This window comes from Gorilla gorilla, chromosome 2 (assembly GCF_029281585.2).
Source record: "Gorilla gorilla gorilla isolate KB3781 chromosome 2, NHGRI_mGorGor1-v2.1_pri, whole genome shotgun sequence".
NCBI classification, from domain to species: domain Eukaryota; kingdom Metazoa; phylum Chordata; class Mammalia; order Primates; family Hominidae; genus Gorilla; species Gorilla gorilla.
Window position 1 is genome coordinate 79356386 of NC_086017.1, and position 24523 is coordinate 79380908.

Genomic DNA, 24523 nt, shown 5'->3' on the forward strand with positions numbered 1-24523 from the left:
CAGTAACCAGGCTCAAAGAGAACTACATTCCTGGGGCAATGTTACGTGTCCTAAGTACTTTTTCCCCCTAGCTTTTCGAATCTGTTTTATTTGGGCATGACAAGATCTACCCAATTCATATGATCAATTTGCACAATTATAATAAGAGAATCAACATTTTATGTAAGCACTTAGGCTAAATAAGTAGTAGTAAAACCATCCCACATGGCCGACAGGCTTGAAACAATAGAATTTAGTCAATAATGATTACCTGCATCAGAAATACTGTCCACCTAGGTAGTTTCCTAAGTGATTTTTGCCAACACTCTAATTCTACATGCAGTAAACACAAACTGTAAATGTTCAGAAATTGCCCATGGAATAATAGCTATCTTCCAAACTTCTCATATGTTAAGGCTACTTTTTTTCTAATCATTTGAAGTTACAGAGAAGGTAAGATTCTTTCAAGGGGTTTGGTGAGTTTTTTTCAAAGTTTTATGCCTTAGATAATATCTTTGTAATCAAATAGACCGGGCAAAGTCCCAGCCTCATTCCTTGTCAACTGGATAACTTCAGAAAAGTGTTTTAACTTCTTCAAATGCTAGTTTCTTCCACTATAACATGAGGATAGTAAACACTGACCATGAAGGGTGATCATAAGGATTAATGAGATAAGGTGTGTAAAGATAGCCTCACTCATGGCAACAGTCACTGCTCAGCAAGAGAATGTAGCCCTTATCACTATATTGCTGAGATTTTATTAACTAACCTTTTGCCCTATTAATTTCATGACCCCTTTTAAAAATAGGTAAGCGTCAGAAGAAGATCCTATAACGTCAATGTGTGTCCTATAAAGGTTAATTAGGACTCCAAGATATCTCAAACTTAATTGTTCATATGCCCATTTAATGATTTTCTCTCTATTTTCCTCTTTTTCCCCCCGAAATACATGTCTCTTTTCTAAGCTCTAAATGAAGAGCATGTGACCATTCCTCAATGAGCTCCGTTACATGTTTTGGATTGTTTGGTTGAGAACTAGCTTGAGTACTTTTTAGACAAATTGTGGTCATTTCACCATCCACTCTCTTCTGACTCAGAATATGGAATTTGTTCAGTGCGTTTTCAAAAAATCCACATTTCTGTTTCAGGTAAAGAAACACATCTGTGTTGGGCAGAAGTATTTCTCCACTTGTAGTAGTCTCAGGTACTAAGGTCCCGACTGACTCCAAAGAGTTATTGCCTCTCTATAGATTCCTTTGGGGGCTCTATTTATTCTACTTTCTCCCCTCACTGGTAAAATTTGTCTTTTTTTTTTTTTTATAAAAGAGAACTTGCTTTTACTTGCAAAGATTATTTGAGCCTCTTTGACAGCTAGAAATGATCTTTCCATGGAAAGTCTTCCACTGGCTTCCAAAGGACTAAAGCTTAAAGTTGGGAATTTCTTTTTCAGGTTCATTACCAGAATTTCTAGAGTAACTTCACTTCCAAAAACAGAAAGATCAAGGATAGCATTTACAGAGCTGAAGATCTTGTCACTAAAACGAGAGACTGTGAGTTCAGCATGTCCAGCCTTCCTTGTTAGCTGTTGTTTATGTCTGATGACATTCTCTGCAACTTTTTTTTTCTTTGCATATTACAGATGCAACTCCCTGGGATTCTTGTTGGATATATCACATCTTCAACATCTCCACCCTCATTCTTAATATCTTGGAAGTGCCTCTTCACTAATATGGCCAATAATTAATCACTAAAAAGGCCAAACGGAAGACCAGCAACTACAACTGTTCTTTCAAAGCTTTGGATTCCTTGACATTCAAAACTGATGCCCTTTGGATGTTTCCACTTCTGGCCAATGCACCAAAATGTTACAGTTTTGCCAATGCACCACAATGTAGCAGTCTCTCATAGCCAGTAGCCCCAGATATCACCCGGAAGTTCTCTGTTTCACTACCAAGAAAGTTAAGGAGTGTGGACACCAAGGGTGAGGTTGGAGCGAAAGTTTAATAAGCAAAAGAAGAAAGCTCTCTGCTGCAGAGAGGGGACCCGGAAGAGGGGTTGCCACCAGTCCAGTGTTAAGAGGACATCCCATGGGGACTTGCCATGGGTCAAATGTTCAACTATTACCATATTGGGCATATTGGGAGTAGAGGGCTCCAAAAGACCAGAAGTTTTATCCACAGTGATGGCTGTAGTAGCATATCCAAGGCTTCAAGTGAGTCTTTCTTTTTTTTTTTTTTTTTTTTGGCTTAGGGGGTGGAATCTTATTTTTGACTAATTCCCTCTGGGCATTATTTCTAAAGAAGAGAAATTTAAGATCTAACTTCCATATAGGGGGTTATGCTCATTAATCCCACTCCTTATGATTGTAAATTGAAGAGAAAGGATGTTCCCCAAAGGAATGAAGGTTGGAGGAAAACATTTAGCCCTTCTTTTCAGAAGTAATTTATCTGACAAGAATGGCAGAAGACCAATTATTGGCCTCTACTTTCTTTGGCCTTCTTTCTTCCTATACTCCATACCTCCAGCAAGCACTTATGTATTCTTGGGCTTGACAAGGGTGAGGTCAGGTGCAATCTTCTATCCAGCTGATGGCTCTGTCCACTCTACCAAGTCAACCCTTCCCAAGTTTAGGCTCCAAAGTCCAGTTACAGGGTTAGAATATAATAAAGGCCATTTCGATTTCCAGTCTAAACTGCATTCTACAATTTGGCTTCATTGGCAATGCAGCACGTATCTGACTCTCCATCTCACTCCTCATTCTGAACTTGGAGATTTGATTATCTCCCACAAACCCCATACCTCATATGGTTTTCATATAGCCATCTTGCATTTGACCCTAATTTACCTCTCCAGCCATATCGATCTCTCTTTTAATCATCCAAGTATATATACTTTTATTTTCCCAACATCCTTAGGTTTTTGTGTCCATTGAAGATTTAACTGGTGGCTTATAATCCATCCATGTGGGCATTCACAATATTTTTTAATAATGAGTTTAATACAACTAATATAATTTATGAAACTCTGTCGTTGCTGAATATGACATAAAAATTTAGGTGAAAAGCAAAGTAGCTTTGGGCAAGGGGTTGAAGAAGTGAACCTACACAAGGTTTAGTCAATAAGGAGAAAACCCAGTAAATCCAACAAGAGAAGGCTGCTTCTACTACTCCCACTTCTAACAAATGTTATTGATCTTTCAAGGGTTTGCGCTTAGGCTGCCCAGGCTTCTCCCATCCCAGCCGTATCCCATCCTGCCATGTAACTTGTCTTCTCCCTCTTTTCCAACCTTCCCTACACAATTCAAAAATTAGAGATGCCCTACCGTCATCCAAGTTCTCTTCTAAACTGCAAATGCCCAAGGGATGGTAAAGCCCATCAGTGATTTATGCAATGGTCTGAATTACTTGCTCTCCTCTGTTTTCTCATTTTCAGCCTGGTCTTAGCTCATGTATTGCTACAGAATCTTGAACACATGTGACAGAAACCTGTTTTAGCAAACCAAAGTTAATAAGAAAGAAAGGAAGAAAGAAATGTATTGGAAAGGCTTTAGATAGCTCCCAGAATTAAAGGCAGAGTGAACAATACAATTCTGGTAGAGTAGGAACCAGGGTATATCTGGGGAAACTCAGCAGCATGAAGTTACAAATGGTCATTCCAAAACTACCATCTGATGACGTTGAGTTAAGTTCCTGAGTATTGCTGCTCACTTCTTCATATTATTCTTCTAGTGTGTGTTCCAAGGGGAATTGGGGATGGTTCTGTGACTGACAGTTTATTAAAATCCCCAGCCCAAAGGAAGGAAAGCCAGGGAAACAGTGGAGTTCCTGGTACTTCATCTATGAGCATTTCTGCCCCAAAAGCTACAAGTCTAAATGCTACATATATTATTACAACAGCAAATGTTGAACACTGCAAAAACCAAAGAATTACAATTAGAAGATATGTTCCAATAACTTGATTGCTTTAAACACTGGAACATTGCTGCCGATCTTGTGTGCTATTATTCATCCATTCAGTCACCATTTAGGTATACTAAGCACATGCCACACAAGGGGCAAGAGTGAACAAGATAGACAGGGTTCCTGCCTTCATAGAGACTACTGTCTGATGTGGAAGAGGGACTGTTTAACAACCTCTTAAACCAGGGATAAAATGCTATCAAAGGGGAAAGAGAGGATGCTAGGAAAGCCTATAGACAAAGCAATTCATGTGGTCCAGGAATACTAAAGGCTTTGGGAAGAAGTGGCTTTTAAGCTTCGACCAAAAGAATGCGTTTGAGGGAAAAAGAAAATGTCTTGCTGTTGGTTCCCAAATTACACAATACACAGCAACGTGACCTCGGGTGTGTGCCCTTACCTCTTAGGGCCACAGTTCTTAATCTATAAAACAGGGCCAGGTTATTACTTACCTCATTAGTGCTGTTGTGAGGATCACAGTCTGAGGAGTCATAAGCTAATTTCCTGACCTGTGTTTATATTTTTTCTTTTTCTTTTTTTTTCTTTTATTATTATTATACTTTAAGTTTTAGGGTACATGTGCACAATGTGCAGGTTAGTTACATATGTATACATGTGCCATGCTGGTGTGCTGCACCCATTAACACGTCATTTAGTATTAGGTATATCTCCTAATGCTATCCCTCCCCCCTCCCCCAACCCCACAACAGTCCTCAGAGTGTGATGTTCCCCTTCCTGTGTCCATGTGTTCTCATTGTTCAATTCCCACCTATGAGTGAGAATATGTGGTGTTTGGTTTTTTGTTCTTACGATAGTTTACTGAGAATGATGATTTCCAATTTCATCCATGTCCCTACAAACGACATGAACTCATCATTTTTTATGGCTGCATAGTATTCCATGGTGTATATGTGCCACATTTTCTTAATCCAGTCTATCATTGTTGGACATTTGGGTTGGTTCCAAGTCTTTGTTATTGTGAATAGAGCCACAATAAACATACGTGTGCATGTGTCTTTACAGCAGCATGATTTATAGTCCTTTGGGTATATACCCAGTAATGGGATGGCTGGGTCAAATGGTATTTCTAGTTCTAGATCCCTGAGGAATCGCCACACTGACTTCCACAATGGTTGAACTAGTTTACAGTCCCACCAACAGTGTAAAAGTGTTCCTATTTCTCCACATCCTCTCCAGCACCTGTTGTTTCCTGACTTTTTAATGATTGCCATTCTAACTGGTGTGAGATGGTATTTCATTGTGGTTTTGATTTGCATTTCTCTGATGGCCAGTGATGGTGAGCATTTTTTCATGTGTTTTTTGGCTGCATAAATGTCTTCTTTTGAGAAGTGTCTGTTCATGTCCTTTGCCTACTTTTTGATGGGGTTGTTTGTTTTTTCTTGTAAATTTGTTTGAGTTCATTGTAGATTCTGGATATTAGCCCTTTGTCAGACGAGTAGGTTGTGAAAATTTTCTCCCATTTTGTAGGCTGCCTGTTCACTCTGATGGTAGTTTCTTTTGCTGTGCAGAAGCTCTTTAGTTTAATTAGATCCCATTTGTCAATTTTGGCTTTTGTTGCCATTGCCTTTGGTGTTTTAGACATGAAGTCCTTGCCCATGCCTATGTCCTTAATGATAATGCCTAGGTTTTCTTCTAGGGTTCTTATGGTTTTAGGTCTAATGTTTAAGTCTTTAATACATCTTGAATTAATTTTTTTATAAGGTGTAAGGAAGGGATCCAGTTTCAGCTTTCTACATATGGCTAGCCAGTTTTCCCAGCACCATTTATTAAATAAGGAATCCTTTCCCCATTGCTTGTTTTTCTCAGGTTTCTCAAAGATCAGATAGTTGTAGATATGTGGCGTTATTTCTGAGGGCTCTGTTCTGTTCCATTGATCTATATCTCTGTTTTGGTACCAGTACCATGCTGTTTTGGTTACTGTAGCCTTGTAGTATAGTTTGAAGTCAGGTAGTGTGATGCCTCCAGCTTTGTTCTTTTGGCTTAGGATTGACTTGGCAATGCAGGATTTTTTTGGTTCCATATGAACTTTAAAGTAGTTTTTTCCAATTCTGTGAAGAAAGTCATTAGTAGCTTGATGGGGATGGCATTGAATCTATAAATTACCTTGGGCAGTATGGCCATTTTCACGATATTGATTCTTCCTACCCATGAGCAAGGACTGTTCTTCCATTTCTTTGTATCCTCTTTTATTTCACTGAGCAGTGGTTTGTAGTTCTCCTTGAAGAGGTCCTTCACATCCCTTGTAAATTGGATTCCTAGATATTTTATTCTTTTTGAAGCAATTGTGAATGGGAGTTCACTCATGATTTGGCTCTCTGTTTGTCTGTTATTGGTGTGTAAGAATGCTTGTGATTTTTGTACATTGATTTTGTATCCTGAGACTTTGCTGAAGTTGCTTATCAGCTTAAGGAGATTTTGGGATGAGACAATGGGGTTTTCTAGATATACAATCATGTCATCTGCAAACAGGGACAATTTGACTTCCTCTTTTCCTAATTGAATACTCTTTATTTCCTTCTACTGCCTGATTTCCCTGGCCAGAACTTCCAACACTATGTTAAATAGGAGTGGTGAGAGAGGCCATCCCTGTCTTGTGCCAGTTTTCAAAGGGAATGCTTCCAGTTTTTGCCCATTCAGTATGATATTGGCTGTGGGTTTGTCATAGATACCTCTTATTATTTTGAGATATGTCCCATCAATACCTAATTTATTGAGAGTTTTTAGCATGAAGGGTTGTTGAATTTTGCCAAAGGCCTTTTCTGCATCTATTGAGATAAGCATGTGGTTTTTGTCTTTGGTTCTGTTTATATGCTGGATTACATTTATTGATTTGCGTATATTGAACCAGCCTTGCATCCCAGGGATGAAGCCCACTTGATCATGGTGGATAAGCTTTCTGATGTGCTTCTAGATTTGGTTTGCCAGTATTTTATTGAGGATTTTTGCATCAATGTTCATCAAGGATATTAGTCTAAAATTCTCTTTTTTTGGTTGTGTCTCTGTCAGGCTTTGGTATCAGGATGATGCCGGCCTCATAAAATGAGTTAGGGAGGATTCTCTCTTTTTCTATTGATTGGAATAGTTTCAGAAGGAATGGTACCAGTTCCTCCTTGTACCTCTGGTAGAATTCGGCTGTGAATCCCTCTGGTCCTGGACTCTTTTTGGTTGGTAAGCTATTGATTATTGCCACAATTTCAGAGCCTGTTATTGGTCTATTCAGAGATTCAACTTCTTCCTGGTTTAGTCTTGGGAGGGTGTATGTGTCCAGGAATTTATCCATTTCTTCTAGATTTTCCAGTTTATTTGCATAGAGGTGTTTGCAGTATTCTCTGATGGTAGTTTGTATTTCTGAGGGATCGGTGGTGATATCCCCTTTATCATTTTTTATTGCATCTATTTGATTCTTCTCTCTTTTCTTCTTTATTAGTCTTGCTAGCAGTCTATCAATTTTGTTGATCCTTTCAAAATACCAGCTCCTGGATTTATTGATTTTTTGAAGGGTTTTTGTGTCTCTATTTCCTTCAGTTCTGCTCTGATTTTAGTTATTTGTTGCCTTCTGCTAGCTTTTGAATGTGTTTGTTCTTGCTTTTCTAGTTCTTTTAATTGTGATGTTAGGGTGTCAATTTTGGATCTTTCCTGCTTTCTCTTGTGGGCATTTAGTGCTATAAATTTCCCTCTACACATTGCTTTGAATGTGTCCCAGAGATTCTGGTATGTTATGTCTTTGTTCTCGTTGGTTTCAAAGAACATCTTTATTTCTGCCTTCATTTCGTTATGTACCCAGTAGTCATTCAGGAGCAGGTTGTTCAGTTTCCATGTAGTTGAGCGGTTTTGAGTGAGTTTCTTAATCCTGAGTTCTAGTTTGATTGCACTGTGGTCTGAGAGACAGTTTGTTATAATTTCTGTTCTTTTACATTTGCTGAGGAGAGCTTTACTTTCAACTATGTGGTCAATTTAGGAATAGGTGTGGTGTGGTGCTGAAAAAAGTGTATATTCTGTTGATTTGGGGTGGAGAGTTCTGTAGATGTCTATTAGGTCCGCTTGGTGCAGAGCTGAGTTCAATTCCTGGGTATCCTTGTTAACTTTCTGTCTCGTTGATCTGTCTAATGTTGACAGTGGGGTGTTAAAGTCTCCCATTATTATTGTGTGGGAGTCTAAGTCTCTTTGTTGGTCACTCAGGACTTGCTTTATGAATCTGGGTGCTCCTGTATTGGGTGCATATATATTTAGGATAGTTATCTCTTCTTGTTGAATTGATCCCTTTACCATTATGTAATGGCCTTCTTTGTCTCTTTTGATCTTTGTTGGTTTAAAGTCTGTTTTATCAGAGACTAGGATTGCAACCCCTGCCTTTTTTTGTTTTCCATTTGCTTGGTAGATCTTCCTCCATCCTTTTATTTTGAGCCTATGTGTGTCTCTGCACATGAGATGGGTTTCCTGAATACAGCACTCTGATGGGTCTTGACTCTTTATCCAATTAGCCAGTCTGTGTCTTTTAATTGGAGCATTTAGTCCATTTACATTTAAGGTTAATATTGTTATGTGTGAATCTGATCCTGTCATTATGATGTTAGCTGGTCATTTTGCTCGTTAGCTGATGCAGTTTCTTCCTAGCCTCGATGGTCTTTACAATTTGGCATGATTTTGCAGTGGCTGGTACCGGTTGTTCCTTTCCATGTTTAGTGCTTCCTTCAGGAGCTCTTTTAGGGCAGGCCTGGTGGTGACAAAATCTCTCAGCATTTGCTTGTCTGTAAAGTATTTTATTTCTCCTTCACTTATGAAGCTTAGTTTGGCTGGATATGAAATTCTGGGTTGAAAATTCTTTTCTTTAAGAATGTCGAATATTGGCCCCCACTCTCTTCTGGCTTGTAGAGTTTCTGCCGAGAGATCCGCTGTTAGTCTGATGGGCTTCCCTTTGTGGGTAACCCGACCTTTCTCTCTGGCTGCCCTTAACATTTTTTCCTTCATTTCAACTTTGGTGAATCTGACAATTATGTGTCTTGGAGTTGCTCTTCTCGAGGAGTATCTTTGTGGTGTTCTCTGTATTTCCTGAATCTCAATGTTGGCCTGCCTTGCTAGATTGGGGAAGTTCTCCTGGATAATATCTTGCAGAGTGTTTTCCAACTTGGTTCCATTCTCCCCGTTACTTTCACGTACACCAATCAGACGTAGATTTGGTCTTTTCACATAGTCCCATATTTCTTGGAGGCTTTGTTCGTTTCTTTTTATTCTTTTTTCTCTAAACTTCCCTTCTCGCTTCATTTCATTCATTTCATCTTCCATCACTGATACCCTTTCTTCCAGTTGATCGCATTGGCTCCTGAGGCTTCTGCATTCTTCACTTAGTTCTCGAGCCTTGGCTTTCAGGTCCATCAGCTCCTTTAAGCACTTCTCTGTATTGGTTATTCTAGTTATACATTCGTCTAAATTTTCCTCAAAGTTTTTAACTTCTTTGCCTTTGGTTTGAATTTCCTCCTGTAGCTCGGAGTAGTTTGATCATCTGAAGCCTTCTTCTCTCAACTTGTCAAAGTCATTCTCCATCCAGCTTTGTTCTGTTGCTGGTGAGGAACTGCATTCCTTTGGAGGAGGAGAGGCGCTCTGCTTTTTAGAGTCTCCAGTTTTTCTGCTCTGTTTTTTCCCCATCTTTGTGGTTTTATCTACTTTTGGTCTTTGATGATGGTGATGTTCAGATGGGTTTTTGGTGTGGATGTCCTTTCTGTTTGTTAGTTTTCCTTCTAACAGACAGGACCCTCAGCTGCCAGTCTGTTGGAGTTTGCCAGAGGTCCACTCCAGACCGTGTTTGCCTGGGTATCCGCAGTGGTGGCTGCAGAACAGCGGATTTTCGTGAACCGCGAATGCTGCTGTCTGATCGTTCCTCTGGAAGTTTTGTCTCAGAGGAATACCTGGCCGTGTGAGGTGTCAGTCTGCCCCTACTGGGAGGTGCCTCCCAGTTAGGCTGCTCAGGGGTCTGGGGTCAGGGACCCACTTGAGGAGGCAGTCTGCCCGTTCTCAGATCTCCAGCTGTGTGCTGGGAGAACCACTGCTCTCTTCAAAGCTGTCAGACAGGGACATTTAAGTCTGCAGAGGTTACTGCTGTCTTTTTCTTTGTCTCTGCCCTGCCCCCAGAGGTGGAGCCTACAGAGGCAGGCAGGCCTCCTTGAGCTGTGGTGGGCTCCATCCAGTTCGAGCTTCTTGGCTTATTTGTTTACCTAAGCAAGCCTGGGCAATGGCGGGCGCCCCTCCCCCAGCCTCGCTGCCGCCTTGAAGTTTGATCTCAGACTGCTGTGCTAGCAATCAGTGAGACTCCGTGGGCGTAGGACCCTCTGAGCCAGGTGTGGGATATAATCTCGTGGTGAGCCGTTTTTTAAGCCCGTCGGAAAAGCCCAGTGTTAGGGTGGGAGTGACCTGATTTTCCAGGTGCTGTCTGTCACCCCTTTCTTTGACTAGGAAAGGGAACTCCCTGATCCCTTGTGCTTCCCGAGTGAGGCAATGCCTCGCCCTGCTTCGGCCCGCACACGGTGCGCTGCACCCACAGTCCTGCACCCACTGTCTGGCACTCCCTAGTGAGATGAACCCAGTACCTCAGATGGAAATGCAGAAATCACCTGTCTTCTGCTTCGCTCACGCTGGGAGCTGTAGACCGGAGCTGTTCCTATTTGGCCATCTTGGCACACTCCTCTTATAATTTTTCTTTGCTCATGATAGTGTTGGTTACTGAATGAGACTCAATTATATAATGATCATTTGTTACCTATCAGGACTTTTTTGGTTATAGATGAATGAACCCCAGTATGAAAATCCCTCGGTAAAAAAGGGAAATTTAGAGAGGCTATTTTGATATTTCACATAACAGGCAGTAAGAATGGCAGGGAGGAAGCAGGTCTTGGAAAGGAGGTACTCAGGGGCTCAAATGCAGCCAAGACACTTAACTCTTTCTGCCTGTCAACTTCAATTTCTGGCTCACTGACTTTTCCTATAAGGAGGAAAACTTGGCCATGGCAACTCTCAAGCTTCACCTTTCACAACTTCAGTCCCTGGAGAATGAAAACCTCAATCTTTAGGGCCCCACATTCAAGAATCTGATCCCAGAGAAGGACTTCAGTTGACCTTGTTGGAGTCACATACTCACCTCTGGATAAACTAGCAGTCAGCAGAAAAGAGGGTACTAGAGTATAAAACAGTGGCTCCTACAGCAACCAGCGAAATAAGGTTTAACAGAGCCATTCTCAGAAGAAGGAGACACAGGTAGAGCCAAGCAGAAAATCCCACAAATGTGGACTAGATCCTTTTTTTTTTTTTTAATGCAAGTTCCTTCTTTAAAATGATGCTAAAGCTGCAACTAATTGAATAAACAAAGCACACAAATTCTTTTAAAAGCTGAAATTCTGTTTGGGGACAAAAATCATCACCTGGGTTTCAGAAATCACTGAGCACACATTCATTAGCTTTGCTCATGCAAAAGTTTTCCTGCAGACCTGTAGTTCAATGCCCCAATCTAATTCCTTAGACTCTAGCTTTCTTTAAGGGGTAGGGAGTAGCATGGGGGTAAAAGCTCTAGTGCGATAGAGTATTTAAAAAATAACCCTAAACAGGCATTGTTGCTGAGAGCTTCTCTGTGGCCCTAACTAAGAATATCACAGAACTTAGTAAACTAAGTTGGGAATTACGAGCCATGCCCTGGAGACCTCTGAAGTGTGTCTGCTCCCAGACTTAATGATCAAAACCACACTCCCACAGGTGACTGTTTTGTGAAGATGTCTAACAAGAAGTGAGAAAGAGGAGAAAAAGGGAGAGGAGGAAGAAAAGAGAGAGGGGGATTGGGGAGAAAAATGAAGGAGACAGGAAAATGACAGCAGTCTGACCTGCGCAATGCTGTAACATCTTCCTTAAAAGAGCATGTTTCATGTGAACACTTCAACCAGTGGAGATCTTTCTAGAAGCTTACTGATGCCAATTTCCTTTTAACTGAAGAATCAAATCTTTCACCAACTGTTCCTAAAATATATTAGAGGGAGCAGGAAGTACATCTTTTGTCCAGGGACTGTCAAAGTGTGGGGCTTGTGCCACTGCCTGAAATGACCTCGGGTGACCCCCATAGGGGTGCCTAAATAACTTCGCATCCCAGGGTAAACCGTTACTCTTTTTTGGTTCGCTTTTAACCCCTCTGAATTAATATGTGACAGTGTTTTGCACTTTTACATATTTATTACTTCTCTAACACTAATTCTACCCCCTGTTGTACAGAAAGAGCAGACACTCGGCTAGGCAGGAGGACCTAGATAGAACTGAGTAACATTGGTGTGCTTCATTGCATTGAATATCCCAATAATGTTCAATTTTAGGCTAGGAATATCGGTCTTCCTTCGAGAGTAGGCATGTAAAGCTGCTTCCTAAAACTTTTTTTGTAGTTCAAAAAAGGCAGTAAATTGAAAGAAAAATATCAACAGTGGTGGTACCAGATGTTCCAAAAGTACTCTTGGTTACTAAGTATGTATGTTTCTAGGTCCATGGGTCAAAAGGAAGACTCCATGTTCCCAACCCATGTCAGTGTGAGAATAACAGTCAAATATTTCAGGTGAGAAGAGTGTCTGTGGCTTCTAAGGCCTTTGCCAGAGCTTCTTGGATTTTAAAATAAATCTTAAGAGCTGCTTCTTTCCTTCAGTCCAAGATTGTATTTTCCCTTATGAAGTGCTTACACAGATGATAATAAAGATTATAATGATTTAGAATCCCACAGAGGTTTCCTCTGAAAATCTTTAGTTTAAGAAGATATTTTGGAGTCTGTGATAGAAAGTATGCCAAGGTTCAGGATTTGACTAATGAAAAGCTTAAAATGGATTGTAGAACTGCCTCACCTCATATTAATGATGAAACACTGGAAAATATGGGACCATATTGGGAAATGGTCACCAAAGGGACATTTCCCTACAATTCATGCTGGGAAACTTCATGAGGAGAAGACACAGAAAACCTGGAAATTGCTGGTGGAAAAATAGTTAAGGATCTCTTCGCCAACTTCTAAAAATAAAAAGCAATAAATGTTAACCAACTGTGGACCCTTATAGTTATTTTTAAAATCAACAGAAATAAAATGGAAGACTTAATTTCCATTACGATGACCTTATCAAAAGCCCCAAATTATTTTATTTGAAAGAAAATGTCACTTCAAAATAAAAACCAGTCACATTCAACAAATAAATAATGAAACCAGAATCCGGCTCAGTGAGGTTTTTGTCGGTTCAGCTTGCCGATTTTGTTCTCCCTGAAATAAAATAATTCTTAGCTTGCTTTCCCCTTTAAACAAAAAATCACAGCAACTGCATTTATTACATTCTCCTGAGTCTTTGGTCTTGCTTCTTTATTTGAATTTCTCTTCTTTTTTATGCACAGGTCTTTAAAAAATTACCTCAAAGCTTTTTGAGCAAGGCGTAGGATGTTTTGAGCAAGGGATGGGTTAAAATAATCTTAGTGCGTTTATTTAGTAGATTACAAATACAAGGAGTGAAGAGCAACAGAAGAATGATTTAACAGTTCAAGACAAAGAAGTGGTCATAAGCCTCTGTAAGATTGACTGCCCGGTCAGATTCCCACAGGGGCTGGATGGGGAAGGTGGAGGCCTGGTTACAAGACACAATGCATTCTAGAATTCTACCAGGTGCTATTATATATTTGTACCAGGTGCTATTGTTACAAGATCTTTGGGGTGTTGATTTTCTGGCCAGAAACCTCTGTGGCCTTTGCTCGAGTTCTTGTCCTGTGTCCAGGAAGACTGAGGTACACAGACAAAAGGAGGGTAAACAAGATGAAGAGGAGATTTATTAAGTGTTAGAATAGCTCAGAGGAGACCCGCAGTGATTAGTTCCTATCTGTAGGCAGGTCATCCCATCAAGTGTTCAGCTCTCGGCAGAGAGGAGCCCCTGGAGAGGGTTGCTACTTTCTACAGCTGGTGTTCCTGACTCTCTGCAGGTCTCTGAAGCTCTTAGCAGAGAGGATAGCTCCTCTCTGCTGCTGGTTGTCCAGTCATCTCCAGTTATCAGCAGAGAGGATAACTCCTCTCTGCAGCTGGTCCTCTCATCGTCTCTCCATCCTCTCTGACCTCTGCCCTGCTCTGGCTGAACCTGAGGCTTTTATGAGCCTCAGAGGAGGGGAAGTATGTGTTAACTCGTCCATGGGCAGCCATGGGCAGCCATGGGCAGGCCCAGGAAAAAGCACCATGAGTTCTCCCTCCAGTAGGCAGGGCTGGCAGCTCAGTTCCCAGGCTTCAGGTCTGCCCCAGCCTGAAGGTGGGGCTTCTCTGGGCGCCCCCACCTTCTGCCCAGGAGGCTTTCTGCCTCCCATGACCATCCATGGCACCCAGGCTGCTGGCACCAAGGTGCACCTGCAGGCCAGCTCCCAGCTGTCCTCAACCCCCCTCAACTTCCCCTCCCATGCTCCTCTGTTACCAAAGTCCCGAGGGGCCAGGGCAGGAGGGGGCTGGCATGTCAGCACTGCCGTGTGGGTGCACATACCCGGCTGGGCTGTGACAGTGGCTGGGCTTGGCCCCAACTCCACTCAGAGATTGGAGTGGGAGCCAGGAGTCGGGGGAGGCCAGGCAGCTGGAACAGGCACCTCAGAGCCCGCAAGGGCAAGTGGGGCCTTTGAGGCCCCCTGAGAGTGCAGGGATGCCTGGATCTACAGCCCCAGCTTGTACAGCTGGAGCTGCACCAGGGTGGGGGGCTCCTGCCTACTTTGTGAAGCAGGAGGCCCAGATCCGCACCCAGGACTTGGGTGGCTGCAGCCCTGCTCAGGAGAACAGGGTTCCTGCCTACTCTCAGCTCCCAGAAGCAAGGGGTGCCTGGGTTGCAGCCACAGCTTGGGCAGCTGCAAATACAACTGGGGAGCTCCCACCCCACCAACTTGGAAGGGGTAGGGCTCCCGCTTGTCCCTGGTTCCCGCTGGCTCCATGGAGCATGGCACCTGGCCCAGCCCCCTCACAGCCTGGGGTTGGGGATCCAGGTCCTTGCTGGGCCTGGGCCAGCATCCGGGGCAGGGGCAATATTGCTGCAAGCTCCCCCTGTGGCCCTGGTGCTTGGGGCGATCCAGAGCTCCCCTTCACCTGGTGCGACGCAGCCCAGCCCCATCATGGTGGCCCCCAGGGCAGTGGGCTGCAGGTGTGGGGCTGTCCACCTCCCTGTGCCCTCCGTGCAGTGGCCAGTGTGATGGCAGCAGCCACACCAGACGGCCCATCGCTGCCATCACTATTATGTGTTTAGCATCTCTGTAACACCAATACATGCAGATATATGTATTCTAGAATATAATAATTACAGATGATTCTAGATTGAGATACAATGCATTCTAGAATACAATGCATAGTGGTGGTGCACATACACATACATTGGCTACATGGGGCAGTTCAATAGAGCAATTGCATGTAGTTGCCATGTTGGGCATAAAGAGTCTTGCTTTGAATTTTTCCCGAGTTGGCTGAAAATCTGGTTATTGTTGTTTTTAATACGAAACATCAGGTTTCTAACTGTTGCCAACTAATTCAAAACATTTATTTTTATTATTTTCCGTAAGTTGTTGGGGTAAAGGTGGTTGTTGGTTACATGTGTAAGTTCTTTAGTGATCTGTGAGATTTCGGTGTATCCATCAACCGAGCAGTATACACCACACCATATTTGTGGTCTTTTATCCCTCGCCCCTCACCCACTCCTCCCTGCAAGTCCCCAAAGTCCACTGTATCATTCTTATGCCTTTGCATCCTTATAGCTTAGCTCCCAAAGACATTTTTTATAAAACACTATATGGACAAAAGAAAACATATTTGTAAGTTAGATTTGGCCTGTGGATTGCTGATTTGAATCTCTGCCAGGTAACTAAGCCATTAAGTGTTGGGAATTGAACCTATAACTTCACTCTGGAGTGAGCAGAAGGGGATTTACATTGAATCTTGGAAAGAAAAGGGGGGAAAATGTGTATAAGGAGAAGGGAGAGACAGTGGCAGACATACTACATGGGGAGGAAAGCACAAAAGAAGCCCCAAAGCAGGAAGGCTCAAGGCATGTTGAACAAACACTGAAGAGATTAGTTTGGTTAGAAGAGAAAACCCATACACTGATGTGAGGCAAAGTAGCAAATGTTAAGAAGCAATGTTTGCTCATTTCTGCTTGCCAGAATAATTTCACAAAGCCGCTGACTCTGTGAAGATATGCAACTCTCCAGAAAGATGCTTTGAAAAGACAAAACAGGATAAATAAAAGACAAAACATGCCCCTGCCCCCAAGGTCTCTTGTTTGAGTCACTATATTCCTTAAAAGATAAATTACCCTAGACCTTGCCTTTCTCTACACTTAAGATAACGTCTGACAGGGTCAATGATTATGCCTCTGTAATCTATAACCAGATATACTCTTACACCCAAACCTTGATGTGATTTCTGAACAAATCTGATGTGATTTTGCGTGTACTGAATCTCCACCACCTGTACTTGAGCACACTGGGCTGAAATACTGTGCTGGAGCAGTCTCATAGAACCTCTTTAAATGGCTGATCCCAGACTGTAGGCCTGAGTCTATAGTCCCCAGTAAGGCTTCTGAATAAAACTAACTTTAAATCTTCAAAAGCTTTTTTTGTTCCTTTAGATGACACTGAGAAAGTTAGAGATAAGGCGTGTAAAGCAAATGAAGGATCAGATACATAAGGATCTTAAATATTAGCTAAGAAATTTGAATTTTATTTCATAGGCAAGGAAGATTTGGGGGTCTAGAGATTGGGTTTTCCAATAAAACTAACCCAGCCTATCTGGAAGAGAAAGAGACTACAGGAGAAGAGACCGGTCAGGAGACTCCACTATCTCAGGAGAACTGGTGGAGGCAGGAGGAATGGAAAGCTAGTAAATGAGACAGATCCGTGGCAGTGGATAAATCCACAGGACTCATAATCTGTTTCCTCTCAGAAGATGTCAAAGATCACTCTTCTGTTTGGGGCCTTTGGTATTTGCAGGCATCCTAGTGCAAATATCCAGGAAGACTTTTGGAACCTGAATTTAGGAGGCTGTCCAGGGATGCTGAGGCATTTGGAGTGCTAGCCACATGAGGATGGCCCACAGATAAAGCTCAAGGGAGAGGATTCACGGAGAGAGGAAGCATGAACCTGGGAAGAAGAATACCCAGTATCTACGTTTCTTACAGCTTACTTCAAAAACCTTGCTAAATTGAGAAATCACTACCCTTGAATTTGTGATTGATCTCAAATAAAAATGCATTCTATTTTATTTGTATTATTGTATGTATCACCTAATTTAAATGTGTCCATTGTAAAATTTCATCTCTTCAACCAGATTACGTTTTAAGAGGAAAAAGGAAAGAAAAAGGAAGAGAAAGAAAGAACAACAGAAAGAAAGAAAAGAAAAGAAAGAAAGAGAAAAAAAGAAAGAAAAAAGAAAAAAGAAAGAAAAAAGAGAAAGAGAAAAAGAAAGAGAAAGGAGCTTTGGAGTAGATATTGCCTTGTCAAGAGCGGTTAAAATGGAGCCCTGTTAAGGATCTGAGAATTGCCTGAAGGCTCTTTCCAGTCTTATAAGTAAATAACACCAGAGCTTTTGTCCAAAAATTCATTTTATAGCCAGAGAAATTGAAGGCCCTCCAATTCAAAATTCACCTGACAGCTATCAGCTGCTTTACCACGCAACCAGAGCTTGGCTCTCTGAAGGCTTCACATCATGTTAGAAAGATGGCAGCAATTAAAAATGCGCCCACCTCAGAATCCAGAGATAAACTCTAACTTCTATGGCCAACTGATTTTCTTCAAAGGTGCCAAGCCAATTCAATAGGGAAAGCATAGTCTTTTCAACAAATCATGCTGAGACAACTGGATAGCCACATGAAAAATAAATAAAATTGGACCCCTACTTCATATCATATAGAAAATACAACTAAATGCATAGACCTAGCTATAAAAGTTTAAGGTGTAGGCCTGGCACGGTGGTTCACACTTGTAATCCCAGCACTTTGGGAGGCTAAGGCGGGTGGATTATGAGGTCAGGAGTTCGAGACCAGCCTGGCCAAAGCAGTGAAACCCCATCTCCACTAAAAATTAGCTGGGCATGGTGGCGGGTGCCTGTAATCCCAGCTACTCAGGAGGCTGAGGCAAGAGAATCACTTGAACCCAGAAGGCAGAGGTTGCAGTGAGCCGAGATCACGCCACTGCACTCCAGCCTGGGTGACAGAGCGAGACTCCATCTCAAAAAAAAAAAAAAGTTTAAGATGTAAAACTCTTCAAAGAAAAGACAGTAGTAAATATTTGTGACCTCGAGTTAGGCAACAGTTCCTTAGATATGACACCCAGCACAAGCAGTAAAAGAGAAGGGTGATACATTGGACATCATTGAAATTTTTTAAAATTTTGTACTTCAAAGGACACTATCAAGAATGTGAAAAGACAATCCACTGTCTGGGAGAAATATTTGCAAATCATATATCTAAAAAGAAACTTATATCCAGAATATATAAAGAACTCTTATATCTTAATACAATGACAAATAAATCAATCTAAAAATGGGTAAAAAATATGATACACATTTCTCCAAAGAAAATATATAAATGAGATATATGTATATAAAATGTACACATATATAAATGAGATATATGTATATAAAATATACACATATATAAATGAGCCAATCTAAAAATGGGCAAAGGATTTGAATAGGCATTTCTCCAAAGAAAATATATAAATGAGTAGTAGGTACATGAAAAGATGCTCAGTCTCATTATTCATTAGGGAAATGCAAATCAAAACCACAGTCAGTTGCTGCTTTATACCCACTAGAATGGCTATAATAAAAAAGACAGATAATAAATGTTGGCAAAGAGGTGGAAAGAAACAAGAACCTTCACACATTGCTGGTGTATATGTAAAATGGTGCAGCCACTTTGGAAAAGTCTAGCATTTCCTCAAAAAATAAACATAGTGTTGCCATATAGCCCAGAATTCTATTCCTAGGTATCCACTGGAGAGAAATAAAAATATGTCCATCCCAAGATATGCACACAGATGTTCACAGAAGCATTTTTCACAAGAGCCAAAAAATGAGAACAAGCCCAATATTCATCAACTGATGAATGGGTAAATAAAATGTGATTTATCCACACAATAGAATACTATTCAGCAATGAAAAGTAATAAAATACTGATAGAGCTACAACAGGGTTGAACTTCAAACACATTATTATGAGCCAGTCAGAAAAAACACAATCTTATGATCCCACATATATGAAATGTCCAGAATAGGCAATCCAGGGAGATAGAATGTGGACGAATGGCTGTCTAGGGCTGGGGTAGCTGGGAGGATGGGAAGTAACTGCCAAAGGGTATGGGGTTTCTTTTTGGGATGATGAAAATATCCCAAAGTAAGATTATGGTGCTGGTTGCCCTAATATGATTACACTAAAAGCCACTGAATTGTATATTTTAAACATGAACAAACATTTTAAATGAGATGATGGTTTATAAATTATATCCCAACGAAAGCTTAAAAAGTTTCATCTATCATGTGCTGCATGAAGTTTTCAGCACTAGCCAGACAGGGTCTCTTAATCTTGTTAGTCTCTTTTCTTTAAGATCTTTGCATCAGTTCTTCTTTTTGTCATGAATGCCTTGATTCTTTCTACCACAAACTTGCTTCTCTTATCTTCCAAAACAGCTTCAAGTTCCTGTCTCTCAAACATGCCAGGCTTGTTCCTATTTCAGGCGTTTGCAATGGTGCTTCCTTCTACTTGAAACCTCTCTCCCTTGCCTCTGCAGGACTGCCTCCTTCTCACCACCGAGGTTCAACTCAAAAGAGAGGTCTTAGACTTCCATAGCTTCAGCAGCCCACAGTCACCACCTACCTCTCACTGTATTTGTGTCGTGGCAAGTACCTAACAGTAGCTTCTGTCTTGGTTTCCATATTCCCATTTGTATTTGTTTGCTTGCTTGCTAAAGGGTTTACTGTGTATCTTCCTCACTAGATCATATGTTCCCTGAGGACAGGAGCTCTGTCACAGCTGTCCCCACCACACCAGGCCTATAATAAGAGATGTTGGCCAATGCCTTTAGGGTGAATGAAGCACAAGATAAGGTTGCTTGCTTCTGCCCTAGTAATAGGATGAAAAAGAATGAAGCCTTTTCCCTCTCCAAAACTCCACCCTCATTCATCCCCACCTCCTCTAAGAAGGAGCCAGAATGTCCTTAACAACAATTTTTTGATGCTAAAAACCTCTCCCTGAGAGACTGATTCCAGAAAAATAAATTTCTCTTCACCTAAAGGTGCAGCACCAGCTCAATGAAAATTGTTTCAGTAAGACTAGTCTCAAGAAAGATCAATAGGAGGAAAGAGAGAAAAGCAACAAAGACTAACTTGCACTTCCAGTGCAAGGAAAATCAAAGCGGAGTCTGTCCCAGGGGAGTTCAAACAATAGAAACAATAGGTCAAGAAGCCATGCGGCAATTACTCAGACAAAATGAAGATCACTCCAGGAAAATGAAGAAGAGAAGGAAGGATAGCTTATTGTGGAGTTTGTCCTGAAATTTATAGCTGACTCTATGAGAAGAACTGCAAAGCATCTAGCCCTTCAGTATTGAAAGACGGAAGGAAGGAAGAGAAAGGAAAAAAGAAAGAAAAAGATAAGATGAGAAGAAAATGTTTTAAAATAAAAAAGCAAAAGCATTTCCTCACCTAATCTTCTTCTGGATAAAAGAGCTAGTGAGAGAATCAACACAAAGAAAATGACACCTATTTGCAATTAAAGAAAACTTTACGTAAAAGCACATATTTTATTCTATTTCCTGAACTTCTCTTCTGCAAAAAGAACAAAAAGAGAGAAAAAGAAGAAAAGAGACAGGGTTAAAGTTATAAATACAAAACCAATCAAATGATGCTGGCTTCCTTTTTAACCTAAGCACAACACAGTCAATCAATAAAATGTCAAAAGGCTTTCACAATTTACCTGTTACACCATGAGAGACATCACATCCAAATAACTTGCTGATATGCAAGCCTCCAGCTAGATTCACAAGAGGAATGAAGACCAAGTTCAGACACAGCAAAGCAACTCACACCACTGCAACCAAGTCTCCAGGTATGAACATTTGAAGACCAGTAGTAACATATCTCAAAGACCACTAAATTATTTAGGACCATCATTCAGGAAGTGTTGTCATGCTCAAACAAGCGGAGATCAGAGATTATACCTAAGCCTCCTCTTCCCCCTCCTCCGCCGTACCCCCGCAAGTCCCAATACAGTCGGCCAAGAACAAGTTTAGTATCAGCTTATCATAGGCTCTAGTCTTAGCCTTGCAATTACATCCTGCCCTGGCAGGAAGCTGAACCTGGCAATCAAGATTCCCTCTCATCTCTGTTTTCTATATCTTGCATGCTTGGGGAGGCGGCAGAGCATGTGGTATGACCACATGCAGAGTGAAAGTTTGCAAGACCTGCATTTGAATCCTGATTTTGGCACTTCTCCCATGTGAGCTTGGCAGCTCACTTCACCTCTGAGGGCCTGTTTCTCACTGGTGAACAAGGGCCAGCGATCCCTCTTTAAAGGGTTATGAACATCTAATAATTCCTGGCAGCCAGTAGCTTGCTCAATAAGTGTTAGTCCCCTTTACACAGTAAAATTATTAGCTAAACAGAAAACCAGCATTCTAACCTGAGCAGGTCTCTTTGATTTGAGAAAAAATACATGCTTTAGTTTACATCATCTGATTGTATTTTGTGGATCATTACAGACTGTTTGTAAATCCTTCTGGAAGAAGGCATGAGATATATCTGATACAAATATACATTCTTGGAGGAATTGAGGGACCTTGCTATGTGCATAAATTCATAGTCTGCCCTTCTGCGACCCTGGAAGAAACCATTTTGTCAGGGAACCACTCATCTCTAATTTACCTGATTTGTAATTTCAGAGTTTCATAAAGTGAAGGCACAACTATAATTACCCTTAGTGCTCCATTTAGGCGGTCATGATTTTTGACAAACTCTAATGCTTGGCAACCTAACCTTCTAGCATGTCTGGAATGTCTTGTATGTCTGCTTAGTTATTTGCAAGCTTTCTAAATAGACCTCTACCACTTCACGGCTGGTAAATGTTTCCAGTTACATTTTAGTCCTCTTGTCGGTCTTCTAAGCACGACATATACTCTATATTTTATGTATGAGTGTTTCAAAGATGAGGGATAATTCTCAGCAACCATCTCTGTATCTTCAGTCTCAGGTGCTCCATTAGGATTCTTAAGAGACTGGATGAAGTCATTATCAAAGCAAGAGCTGTTACTTGAAGAACTGGCAAACTTAAATATTATCTTACAAGCAGCCAACAATGCACATTCTTTTATACACAATCAAAGGCACAAACTCACACTCACATGCATGACTTTTAGCTTAATTTCCAGTTTAACATTTAGAAAAAGGGAACTGTTGGCCAAATAAACTTGTCAATTTATCAAATTAAGAGGGGAGAGTAGAGTACAGTGTAAGGTCTAATCTTACTGCCTCAAGTATTTGAAAGGTTGAGTCAAGACTTACAAACTCAAAATGCTGCTAAGAGCCAATAAGGCAGATAACATAAGTGTATAATCAAGGCCACGTGGGAGCAATAGGGAGTGGTGGGGCTTACGGCAAACTGTAAAACCATCCCCCGCCTTAATCATTTAAAAAAATATATTGTGCTAGCCAAACAAAACACACTGTGAGCTGCATTTAGACCAGGTCTGGCTGCTATTTGAAAATTCCTAGTTCCTGGAATGGAAGGTTAGGTACAAAGTAAGGAAACATTTTAAGGTCCCAGAAGTTTGACCACTGTATCCAAGTAGATCTCTCTGGTTCTCTACACCAGCACTCCCTTTATTCGCCCTCCTAGCATTTACAGCCTCTGTAATGAATTGGCCTCTTTATTTGCTTACTTCTTTAGAATTCTCTCTCTCTCTCTCTCTCTCTCTCGATTATAAGCTTCACGAAGGCAGGGGCTGTGTTTATCTTGCTTACAGTTATCATCAGCACTAGCCAGGGTGAGGGACATAATTGGTTCTCATTAAAACTGCTGAATGGATCAAGCAAGGAGTATGATATGTTTTGTCATCCTATGACATATCTTGTTCATCTTGGGACCCCAAGCATATAGTAGTACAATAGTAATGATAAGTACTGGGGTGCAGTAGTGGGGTGCAATCATAGCTTGCTACAGCCTCAAACTCTTGGCCTCAAGCCATCCTCTCACCTCAGCCTCTGGAGTACCTGGGACTACAGGTGTAAGCCACTGTACTCAGTTAATTTTTTAAAAGAAATTTGTAGAGACAGGGTCTTGATATGTTGCCCAGGCTGGTCTCGAACTCTTGGCATCAAGTGGTTCTCCCACCTTGGCCTCCCAAAGCACTGGGATTATAGGCATGAGCCACAACACCCAACCATGATAGTATTTCTTGAATGAAATTATTGGTGATCATGTTCCACCACGAACGGTTAACCACAGGGAGGTGGTTTATGTTGGGTGGGTCCAGGGTCTAGAAATAGATGTGGTCACTAGGCTGAGGAGATGATTGGGCACGAGATCCAGCTCTGCAAGGAAATTCAGTAAGACAGAAAATAGCAAGTTTTATGAATACGAATAAAGCATGACTAGTAATCTAAGCAAGTTGCTGGCATCAGGGATGTCTGCTGATGGCTAAAAATAGAGAATCCAGAAAGGGTCAGTGTTCCCAGATAAAGGTATGTGGTCTGCCTCAAGTAAGCAACTGATAATAGAACTACAATCATGAGAGCCGAAGGCTGGGTTCACATGTGTGGGAAGAGGGGTGGTAGTCAAAGTCACAACAGAGAATAGGCACTAAGAAACAATCAGCTGGGTGCAGTGGCTCATACATGTAATCCCAGCACTTTGGGAGGCCAAGGTGGGTGGATCACCTGAGGTCAGGGGTTTGAGACCAGCCTGACCAACATGGTGAAACCCTGTCTCTACTAAAAATACAAAAGTTAGCTGGGCATGGTGGTGGGCACCTGTGATCCCAGCTACTTGGGAGGCTGAGACAGGAGAATTGCTTGAACCCGGGAGGCAGAGGTTGCAGTGATCCAAGATCACACCACTGCACTCCAGCATGGGCAACAAGAGTGAAACTCTGTCCAAAAAAAGAAAGGAAAGGAAAGGAAAGTAAGGGAAGGGAATGGAGGGGAGGGAAAGGAAGGAGAGGGGAAGGAAAGGGAAGGAAAGGGAGGGAAAGGAAAGGAAAACAATCTAGGCACCCAAAATGTGTTTAGCATTCTAAAATTCCAGAAGTGGTTGCAAGGTATAGACTTGGTCGCAGCATCCAGGTTGAAGCTCAAGTCAGGCCCATAGTGTTGGTTGGTGTTAAGTTCCCTAATAAACTACAACCCCACTAAGGACACACTGAATGCCAATTCCTCTTTACTGTAGGGACAAGAACTCCCAATCCTGCCTTTTGTCTTGAATGACTGCGATACTAGACTGTTTCATTTCCAGAACAGAAGAACCTGTGTGAGTTAATGCTATTACTTACATTAGCAATCAGGACTTTCTCTATGAAGAA

General features: G+C 41.5%; 1 protein-coding gene and 1 pseudogene across 1 annotated transcript in view; both read right to left on the bottom strand.

Moving 5' to 3' along the window:
• The window catches only part of FRMD4B (FERM domain containing 4B), a 369354-nt gene that overhangs the window by 296970 nt on the left and 47861 nt on the right, over positions 1-24523 (bottom strand). The window lies entirely within an intron of this gene.
• On the bottom strand, positions 204-15079 carry LOC101144299 (RNA-binding protein 43-like; annotated as a pseudogene).